Here is a 12,466-nt window from a genome sequence, read left to right on the forward strand (position 1 = left end):
GTTTTGGAAAATGGTTTAAATGATCTTTGGATCTGAGAGAAACCAGATGCTGATCTTAAAATAATTCAGAACCATTATGTTACCCTAGATCATGTCAAGGAAAGGATTCTGATCATTTCTGTAACTTTATCAATCAACAGTATCCCCACTCTAATCATGAAAGACAATTACTTAAGATGTTTTCATAAGAAATTTATAACTTAATCAAGTATAAATTATTAATGGACATTAGTTATGGAAAGAGGTATTTAAAATAAAGTAATAATGTCCTACTATTGAATAATTTCAAATAAAATGTTGTCAGTTATATAGCCAAAAATAATTAGTAGATCCGGATTATTATAGTTATATTAAGACTATCTCCTAGAAAAGGCACTGAATTCAAAACAGGAACAAATGTTTTATATTAAAAATGATTAAAGTAGAAATTGGATCATAAATAGAAGTGTGAGTTCTTAGCATATGTTAACAGTAAGCAAAACATGATGACCTAAGATTATATTTAAAACTTCCAAGAGTATGTATTTAGCTTCAAAGAAGGTGACTAATTAAACAATAGAATACCGGCTGATTTTGATTAAGCTAAACAATTTAATTTTGTGAAGGAGATAATCATTTTATATAACATACAGGTCTATAAAAAGACTTAATAAGTCTTAGCTAATCCTTAGCTTATTTTTTAGAAGAAGTGTTGAAGCTGACTGTAAAAATTAAAATGTTCTATTATCCTCTCCAACTTTCAATTTACTCAGAAGATGACTTAAGAAGTGGCACTGCAGCATGCTCTAGGGACTCAGCATTGGACTGGAAGTCAAGGTAATGGAGTTCTAGATCCCATCTGTCACAAATTAGTTATTTCAAGTGATAGAAGTCTTCAAATCTGTGGGCTACATTTTCTTTCTTAGTAAATTAAAAATACAGCAACCTCTAACTTTTTTCTAAGATTTCTTCTAACACTAAACTTTATTCATCACTTACTCAAGCGAGTCAATATATATTTATTGAGTTTCTACTATATGACAGTCACTGTGCTAGGCACTCTAGATAAAATTATAAACAACAGAATATAAATATTTTACTTTAAATGAATGTTTAATTCTCACCCTCTATTTAACAAAAGATACTCCTACACATTGACTTACTAAACCAAAAATCTGGGTGTCACTTGAAAGCCCTTGTCCTTCATCAACACACATCTATACTATCACCGAGAGGCTGGATGGAATTTGTGTTTTATAGAGGATATGGCAACAGTAATATCTAAGGAAATTTTCTTGTTCATTTTTATATCTCTAGGGCTTAGGACAATGTTTGTTTTGGCATTTAACAGATACTCAATAACAGAGTTGAAAGAAAACCACGTAGCTAATATTTTCCTATTCAATGATAATGAAAACACAAGTACAAATGAGAACTAGTGACACAGAAGCATCTTTAATTCATTCACTGAGAAAACTTAACTACCTGATTTTAGAAAAATAACTTTATAATCACCATAGGGTATATGGATGAATAGATCTTGAAACTTGACCCCAGAAAATTCATTATGTGCTGATGAAAACAAGGCATGTGTACAAACAATGATCACATAGAGTATGGCGCAGTATCCTACAAGAAATGCAGACACAGGGCAAGGAGACTTTGGGAAGATTCTTCCCACTTAATCACATTCTAGTACAATCTAAATACTCATCTTCTGAAAAATCTAAAAATGTGCCATCGTTTTCTGAGTATTAGAAGAGTAAGGCAAACAATAGGTCAAAATAAAGAGAGGTTTCGTTTATTTTGTATTATTTCTTTCCAGGCATCTCCCTTATGTGACTCATTATGGGGGCTTACCATCTCTGCTCCTGACTCTTCCAGAAATACCCAGAATATATAGCTATCCTATTCCACCTGCCTCTCCAAATCGAAAATTACATTTTTTTTTAGCAAGCCCACTGTATTATTCTTGCATTTTAAAGTGTTCAGAATAACAACCCAGTAGAAATAAATTTTCTGTAAACACAAAATAAAACTCAAACCATTTGTCTCTGTCACAACTGAGGACTTTTCAAATAATCTCTTTAGATAAGTTGTTTATTCTGTTTTTGTTCTGTTTAATCACAAGCATAAAAATAATAGTCAGTATTTCCAGGAGACTAGGAGGGGTTAAATTTGGCTGGACTGGCCAATTCTCAGGGGAAGTGTTTTTGAATTGGTGAAAAAGAAATTACACCTCTTTTCTTTAGAATGTATATGAACACTCTAAATGACATATATTTCAAAAGACCATGAAAAGTGACCTCAGCAGACTAATGAGTGCCTGTGTTGACACTTCAATTTGCAAACTAATTGTATATTTAACTGCTAGTTATTTTCTTCCTCAAGGTTGATAGCACTCTTTAAATCATGTTTTAGCGCCTGGCAAATTAATCATTTATTTAATCACTGGTTCCCAAGGACCAGGTTATAAAATGGCATTTAAGAGACAATGTAACAACTAAAAAATCAATGTAAATCCTAAAAGAAGGAAAGAGTAAACCATTATCTCACCAGCCTACTAGAGAAATTCTTATTTTTTCCATATTTCTCTCAAGCCTTTGCCCCATGCATAAGTACTTGTTTTTTTTAACTCTTTACCTAAGTTTTTAGCAACCTACAATGACCATCACAAATATCTGCTTTAGCTTTTTTTCCTTTCTATCTTTTAAAAAATATTTTTATTGAAGCATAGTTGGTTTATAATACTGTGTTAGTTTCAGGTGTACAGCAAAGTGATTCAGTTATTTTTTCATATTATATTCCATTATAGGTTATTATAAAATATTGAATATAATTCCCTGTGCTATAAAGTATATCCTTGTTGCTGATCTATTTTATATATAGTAGTTTATATCTGTTAATCCCATACTCCTAGTTTGTCCCTCCCTCCATCTTTCCATCTTTTTTCTTTTTTCTTAATGTGTTTAGTTTTTAGCATTCTTCTCCATCTACCATTAATCTGAATGCCTTAGAGTAGAAAAACTGTGTAGTCAATATAAGCCCTCCTGTCAAAGATCAGTCAAAACCTCTCACAGAGTGTTTTCCACAGATTTTTGAGCTTTCTAAGAGATATTATTTCAAATATAATAACTTTTCATTTGAGTTTAGAGTTTTAGTTTGGCTGGGTAATCGAGAGAAGTAGCAGATCTAAATAGCCACCAAGTCTTCCCATCTGAACTTAATTTGTCTTGATGGAATTTTTTTTTCCCCGTTACACACAGCACCTACTCATTTCTCTTCTGCGGGGTCTGAGTACTTATGTACATACATACATAAATCAAAGCAAGAAATTTTCTTCTCCCCCTTACTCTTTCACTCCTTCACACAAATGTAAAACTCCCCACACCACAAATAAATACTTAACAAATAGAATGAAATAAAACTCAGGACAGGGGACAGAACAGAAATATTAACAACTCAGGAGATGATAACTAAAAAGAACAAGACAGACAGGAAATAGGGGTACAGCTTGCAACAAAAGGTTTAAGAAGGTCTAGAAATCATAGAACAAAATAAAAGAAATGGACTCCTCAGAGTGATTTGAGTCTTGGAGAATCTGTCAGGAGAACCCTATGAATAGCCTCAAGAAGGAAGAGCCTTCAGGATTACGCAGGTGCAGAAGGTGATTGCAACAGTGGAACCCTCCAGATTTCACCTGAAGGAGGCTACAGTGGCTCACAGAAGGAAACTGAGCCTGAAGAAAAGATCTATTCTTTGCATTTTTCTTGACTTTCATTTTTAGAATTGGACTTCACTACTCCACGCATCTAATGTTAAGAACTTGGAAGCACAAACGGCCCTTTTCAATGTCTTCAATACAACATGCAGTTGAGAACTGTAGACATGAAAGGATCAGAGAAATGAAAGGAAAGATCACTATACAGTAATGCAAAAAAAAAAAAAAGGGGGTTCAAATCATTGAAAGAGGTGAAAAGAACTTTGTAATTTCTAAAATAATTTCTAAAATGTTATAAACATTTTATTTATTAATATTATTACTCAGTATCAGTGCATCTTAACAATCCAGTTACCATCCTCTGCTAACTTCTCAGTCAGTGACCCTCAATATCTTTGGCCTCAGGGACATTTTACACCCTGAGAATTGGTGAAAACCCCTAATAGGTTTTGTTTACATTGGCTCTATATGTCAAAATTTATTATAATTTAAAACAGAAATTTAGTTTAAAATAACAAGTCTATTTACATGTTAATATAAACATCATACTTTTATGATGAATAACTATTTTCCAATATTCCATAACAATTTGAGAAGAGTGACACTGCTTTACATTTATAAAGTTTTTTAATGCCTGGCTTACTAAAAGACAGCTGGTTTCTCCAATTTCCCTGCATCCTGAAATTGCTGTGGTATCACATGACATGTAGTCTCTGGAAAACTACACTACACGGTCATGAGAGAGTAAAATAAAAGAACAATTTAATGGCTTACCATTATTATGAAAATTATTTTGATCTCATGAACTTCTGAAAGCATTATAGGGAGCCACACTTTAGAATCTCTGCCTAAAGTCATCGTTCTTCCCAGACCAGCCCACATTTCCAACATGAAAGAACATAATTTCATTGTTCTCCATTTCTCTTCAGTGCAAACACCTCACAGTGATAAGGGAAATCCTTGAGAAAGGAAATTAAATCATACAATTTTATCTGTCCCCTAAATCTTAAAAATTACTTTTTAAAAATTTGACGATTATAACAGCTTTAATGTAGGCCAATTAAACATATATATATGTGCACGTTATTTAAACTTCATCATAATCTTGGCCAATAAGTAAAGCAGGCAATGCTCTTAAGCCAGTTTTAGTTATGAGAAAACTGAGGCTCTGCGAGGGAAATGGCTTCCCCAGGTACAATGGATCTGTGCACCTAGTTAAATTGAAAGGGCTAAAGGAAGATAATAGTGTGTCGTCAGTGAGTATTGCTCAACAATGTGATCTTGACAGAAAGAAAACGAGAAGAGTTCAAGAAATCTAGTTTATATTTCTTGTGCTTTCTGCTGTTTGCTAAACTTCGTAGAATCTTCCTCATAAAAGGAGAGAGGGGAGTCAGATAAACGAAAAGTTTCTCTTATGCCAACATTTATAAAATTAAGAGAAGAATAAGTTTTTGACTCTTAGGTATTTGTCTCTTGGGCCTCTATAAAAAAGTAATTAAACTATCAGTATTTGAGGGGGTTTCTTTTTATTTTCTCTCTTGTGCTATTTTCAAACATTATTTTCATTAGTATTTTGCTGCTCTTCAGGGAAATCTGTGGGGACTAACCCCAGTGTGGTTAATTGGGGGCGGAATCACTAGATCATCAGTCACTCCCTGTATTCCTGAGACAGAAGAAATCCAAGTAGTAACATTTTGCTCTAACTTCTCTTTGGTGAATACCGAAATAACTTAGAATAAGCACGTTCAAGCTGGAATTCATGATGAGGCAAAATCCATTAGTGCTCCAGCAAACTCACATGGATTCTGGAAGAGTGTTAGGGACTGAACTAAGACTTCTAATTAACTTTAGACTGACTCATATTAGAAATTGAGCTGTATTCCCTCCTGTACTAGGCTCTCTGGCTATAAGATGCTTTGGGAGGAGTGTTAACCCTTCAGGGCCTGCAAAGTCCTACTTTCGGTGGATTGACATTTAATAGCAAAGATCTCACATTGCATACAAGTACCTCTGGGTCTTTTCCTTATGTATAGGCTATACGTGATTGATACTCTTTCCTAAAACAGTTAGAGATATAATCTGTGTGCACTTCCATTAATACAAGACTGGCAGCTAATTTTGCCCCTTTCATAATTCCTTTTATTACTTAGTACAGAAAGATTTCAGATCTTGATTCATGATATTTTTTTGCCTCCAAATTTTTGGACTCTCTAACCAGCTGAAGTATTTCAATTTGTAGTTTCTAAATACACAACAAATTCAGCAGGACAAACACAAACACATTTTTTCTTCCAAAAAAATCTTCTACAGCTGCTCAAATATTATTTTTATCAGAGGCAATATCAAGATCTTCTCTTTCCCCTAAAACAAAATCCAAGGTCAAGTTCTGATCTGTTTGCTTCCCTAGTAACATCATCTTTTCCAACATAAAACTATTCAAATAGGCTTATTTTCTTTCCCACTACTAAATCTCTTGCTTGAATCCTCAACAATGTAGCACTGAGAAAAATCTATCTTCTGTCGAGCTTGCCATACCAAATCTTCTGAGCACTACTGATAAATTCATTTCCACTGCTGCCCTGATTTGACTTTGGTCCTCTGTTACACTCTGACTTTCACACCCAGTGCCCTATTACTTTGCAGATAAATGAATGATTGCAATTTCAGTGTAGAATTATAGTACCCTTTTCTTTCAGGGTTTATTTCAAGTAATAATAATAGAGTTTTAAAAAATTATTTAGAATACATCTCAAGTACTGCTGTTAAATATTTGATATATTTTGATGAAACTATCTATGTACATATATATACATAAAAATCAAGAGAGAGAAATTTATAAGAAGAGGCAAATATTAAAGCTTCTTTACAATTATAAAATAAACCATTTTCTGCTCCTTGGTCCTGGTGCTTCTTTTACCTTGATCTTTTCTGCAATCAGGTCATTCTCACTTCCATGATCTCTGATGGAGCCAATCTTCTTTGCTTCGGAAACTTTCTGTTCTGTTCAGTGAACTTAAATGAAGCTTCTAAGACAACACATCTGCAAATTCCAATTTTGATATTTCTCCTCAGTAGTCCAGGAAGAATGGCCCTGTCCATGATGAAACAAATCCCCTTCCCCAGTAGACAAAAGTAGACATCAGAGGATTCTTCCTGCCTCTGTTACAGTGGGTGGGGGTCAGGCCACATGAACAGAAAATTAACAGGAGATACGATGAGTTTAAGAATTAAAAAGAGGGCTTGTGAGTTCTTGAGGCTGTCAGAGACCCAGGAATGGTATTGCAGATGGGTAAACTGCTGAGGACTATCTTCAATAGCAATGTTATAACTACAAAAATGCTTATGTTTTAGTACTTTAAAAACCATGGCATATGGGAAGACCATAAAACCAAAACAGATATTTGAATCACTAGAACAGAACTAAACTAATAACTCAAGTCCTTCTACCCTATGAGTCTGAACGAACTACAAATTATATGAGGACAATGTTTGCTCTTCCTTCATCTCACTTTTCAGGACAAAAGGTGCTCTTTGAATGAATTAATGTTAACTAAAACTAGGCAAGACAACAGGATAATGTTTGTTGTTGTTTCAGGCAGTATGAACCATACATAAGAAGGCACAGAGGCATGAAACAATAAGATTTATTTAGGGAATTATAAGTAGTCAATATAGTTGAGTACTAACAGAATAGCTGGTGAGGTGAAAGAAACTGAGTACAATGACTTTTGAGAATTTACCTCGAGAAATAATATAATTTGAAAACTTGTGAGATTCAATGAATAACTTCAATCTGGAAGGAGGACTGGCAGACTGGCATTTTATCAGATTTAAATATTTTTAAGGTTAATTTTGTTAACAGTATAGGGAATAGAATGGGGCAAAATTGGAGGTAGGTAAGTTACTGCAATATTTAGGAGGAAAGTAATAAAGGCACCAATTAAGGCAGCAGTGGTGAAAAGGTAGAGGAGGAAACTCAAACTAAGAGTCAACCAGGAGGTAAAATGGACAGGACATGATGAGGAGACAATGGTAAAAGAGAGAATTCTAAGGCAGGATCATTTTTCAGGTCCCTTTCTTGGGAAAGAATACACAGTAATATTTTTCACTGAGGTAAGAGCAATGGAACATTTGTCAGGAGAGGCAGAAAAATTCCTGACTATAATGACAGCTATCATTTACTGAGAATTTATTTTGCACTTAGCGGCATGCTGCATACAAAATAATCTATGTTAAGGCAAAATTCAAGCACAGATTAGGGTGGAGAGTCTCTTTTCCTTAAGAGATTCTGCAAAATTAACAATTCTTTTCATAAGGCAAAAACTGAAATGTTCAAAACTTCATAAGAGAGACATAAGAAGTGCTTTTTAACAAAGTCCCTTTAATTTTGAATAAGATAATGTTAAATAATGATGAATTTTTGAATTGTTTCGAAAGACAAGACAGAATCAAAGACAGCCCCTCATGCCCACAGTCCCCCAGCTTCACCACTCATGTCTTAGAGGAGAGGAAAGAAAGTCATCCAATCCTGTTCCCAAATGGTGTGACACCTTCTTGGATAAAGCCTGAGAAGACTGACAATTATTCACATCCAACTACCATTTTTATTTATTCAGTTATGGTACTTCAGATCATTCTCTTCTTATAGAAACAATGTATCAAGCACACAAAAATTCTCATAACATGGTAGACTCTACAAAAACCATATGAGAGCTACTGTCTTTATTCTCTGCACTTTTGAATAAAATATACATTATCTCATGGAAATGGAATAAATATGTTTTACAGAAAAATACTACCCAGTAATAGTTTCTCAAGCCCACCTATTCACAGAAGAAGGAAGCACTGTCATAATGCAAAGGGCCAAAAATTTCTTCTCCTGAGACAGGTGTATTTAGAGAATTCCTTATACACAAATATAATTTAATTTTCTGTGATAGCTATTAGCATTCACATTCCATAAGTTAAGAAAACTAACAATTAAAGAGGTTAAATAAATTTCTCAGTATCACACAGCTACCAAATATCAGATATGAAGTTCAAACCCAGCCTTAAACCCTTCACAGAATGCCCCCTCCCCATCAGTTCAGCTTGGGTTATGTTGAAATTGAGAGGTCTGTGAGATGTTAAAAGTAGAGACGTGTCGTGTATGGTTGGATATTAGTCTGCAGCTGTGGCATAAAGCCCAGACTGGCAATACAGACCTGGGTTTATCAGAATGTAATTGGTAGTTGAAGATGGGGAACCGTACAATAGGACCAGAGAAAAGTGAGTAAATAATATCGTGTTCATAAATAAATTGCTAAGTGCAACAAAATTGTTCCATTCTGTTTCAGATCACAATCATCACTGAAGAGAAAGGATGAGCAGTCTACCTTCAGTAATGTTCTCTTTATAAACCACCTACAGAATCAAACACCTGTTTCATGAAAACAGCTCTCAACTTTGCCACCAAAATTAGTTCTTTCATTCTGCTTCTTTATCTGAAGGTAGTGAGTCCAGTAAGAAAGGCATATCTTTTGTTTGGACAAATTAGATGCAGAAGAATTATTATCTCAAAAGGTACCAACATATATAAATAAGTACTGGATTTTTAGAGCATTATTTGAAAATTATAAAAGAAGGATATCCAAAAAATCAAAGGAGTAGCTACCTAATATTTTTTAAATGAATGTAATCCATTAATAGAACATTAGTGACCTTATCTATCCGGTTGCCATATATAGAGATGCAACTCACTTTTTTCTTGTTGTATTATATTCCATTCTACCATAATTATTCAGCCTTCTCCTGAAAAAGTCATATAATTTCTATATTTTAGCTACAACAATGCTATGATACAAGGTTTGTATATATATTCATATATATTATGTGTATATATATAAAATCACTATCCATCCTGATGCTATTTACTCCGTAGAAGTTCTTCAGAGTGAGATCCTAGGTCAAAAATTTTTGCAGAATATTCAATCATATGAAATTGTCAGATTATTTTCACAGAATGTTATAACTGTTCAGCCTTTAATAAATAATGTAATGAATTACCAATATCTTTGCCTCTTTTCCAACACTAAAATCTTTATTTGAATATTTGCCAATTTAAGAAGTAGGTGAAGGTGATATCATTATCTGGTTGTATTACTATTTTAGTACCTTTTTCATAAACCAGAATATATCTTAACTGACCATTTTGATTTCTTTTTATGTGTATTTCTTGAATACGCCCTTTTATCTATGGAAAATTGGATAATGGGGCTGTCCATCATTTAAACAAATAATTTATAAGGCTTTTCACATAATTAGTATATTATGCTTACTCTCTCATGTGTGTTGCAAACACTCTCCCAATCATTCATGTCTTTTGATATTATTTCATTATATATTTCCATGTAGATATTTATCCATGTAAAATTTATGTTTGCCTGCTATGTAAATTAGAGCTCAATAGGTATTTTCTTATGAATAAACAACCACTCATATTAGTATTTTATTAAAAACTAAATCTTTTTTCTAAATTTATGTGTATATATATATATCTATTTTTAGTAAATATGTTGCCTTTTAAAACTTCATATATAATAATAATGCAACTCTTACTAACACCTTGCCAGTTTCAGACTTTCTTATGAAATGATATTCCCAATGAATATTAAATTATTTTGAAGAATTTTAATTAATTTTTTCCACTTTGATTTTAATAAAAACAGTAAATATATAGTATCTATATTTTAAATATAACATTTCATAATAGTATCTCAATTTATTACACTTACTTTTTGTACTTCAGTAAAACTTTAGAGATTTTCTTCTTATGATCTGAATTTTTCTTTTTAAATGATTTATCACTTTACAATGTTTTCACTATTACACTATTTTTCTTTTATTTTATTTTTAACAAATTGTTGCTAACTTTTATCTTACACATAATCAACTGACTTAATTATTTGAGTAATCCTGTCTTGTTTTTACTCAGGTCAAATATGCTTCTTAGGTAAACCAAACATAACCCTTAAAAATGTGCACTTTTCCACTTTTTCTTTTCCTTTTTTTAAATATATTTTTATTGAAGTATAGTCAGTTTACAATGTTGCATCAATTTCTGATGTATAGCACAACACTTCAGTCATATAGTCACATACATATATTCGTTTTCAGATTCTTTTTAACCATTAAGTTACTACAAGATATTGAATACAGTTCCCTTGTTTATCTATGTTATATATATTTGTTAGTATCTGCAAATCTCGAGTATTTATAGGTACCACTTCATTTTCTTGTCTTGCTTCATTAGCTAGTATTTCCAAAATGGTGTTCAATGATAGCAGTGATAATGTACATACAAATTTAGTGAAACTAGTCTTATTATTTCACTCTTCAATGTAGCTTCCTAGCTGAAACACTAATGCATTAACTTCCATCTATGCCTATTCTACATAGAAGTTTTATTTGGAATTTTTGCTAAATATTAGTAAATGTTATTTAAGCTTCTAATTGTTGGTTCTATAACTTATATTAATGGATTTTATGGTCTTCAATGTCTTTCCATTTGTCAAGAAAATCCTGCTTAGTGTTGGTATGTTAATCTTTCAACATATTTCTCTATTCATTTTACTATTACCTAATTAAAATCTAGCATTTATACTAATAAGACAACTTAATTATAATTTGCCTTTTCCTATTATTTTCCTAAGTTTTCATGGAAGGGCATGACAGCTTCATAAAACAAATTGACACACCTTTTTAAATTTTATATTATCTGGGGTAGTCGTTATAGAGTATCTGTGCTTTAAAATTTAGATAAAATATTGTGATAAAACCATGTAAACATGGCAAATTTTTAACAGCAGGTCTTTATTTTTCCAAATTCTCTAAAACTATTTGGCTCTTTGAGTCAATTTTATTAATTAATACATTGTTGAAGAATTATTCCTTCCCACTAAATATTAAAATTAATACTGGAAAGATATACACAAAATTTTAATCATTTCTATATTTATGGTTATATATTTTAATCATTCTTGAGTTATAATATTTATCTGTTTTTTAAATCAGACTCACCAAAACTCTTTCCATTTTAGCAATTTATCCTTAAAGATATTTATTTTATTTTACTTATTCTTCTTGCCAAGTATGGGACTCCTAAGAATTATTAAACAAACGAGCTGCCCTTGATACCAATTTCCTCTATCTTTTGAAAACCTTTTGATCTCTTCTATTCATTTTCTCTATTATGAGTCCAATTTTGTACATACAGGCTCCTTCTACTCTTAAATGTATTTTTATTAATTTTCTTTCCCTTCCTATTCTTCCTGTTGATCTCTTTTTCTAGGTTTCTTACATGTGCTTATCTATGCATATAAAAACAAAACCTAAAACTTTGAATAAATAATAGTAACTTTTAAAGTTCATCCTATATCTTTATGCTTACAAAGATTTCCAAAGTCTGTCTTCTGAATGCAATGGTACAGTGAGCCAACCATGAAACAAAAATACCTGCTTTCTCATCTCAGTTTTATAATTAACCTATAACAATTTAGAAAGCCACTTAATTATTTTATATGATTATTTCCTCATTTTAAAAAGTAACACTTGTGAAATAAAATAAGATTACCAAATATGTTTTGGAAAACATAACTTATTGGCTAAAGGAATGTAAATTTTATTCTTTTCTTAGAAGCCACTGAAATAGTAAACTTCCAAATTTTCTGACAGATTCTATCCAACCCAGGTTTCTAAGACAGTATCTATTCTTTCTTCTCACCAACT

The sequence above is a fragment of the Camelus ferus genome, chromosome 4 (assembly GCF_009834535.1).
Source record: "Camelus ferus isolate YT-003-E chromosome 4, BCGSAC_Cfer_1.0, whole genome shotgun sequence".
Taxonomy (NCBI): Eukaryota; Metazoa; Chordata; class Mammalia; order Artiodactyla; family Camelidae; genus Camelus; species Camelus ferus.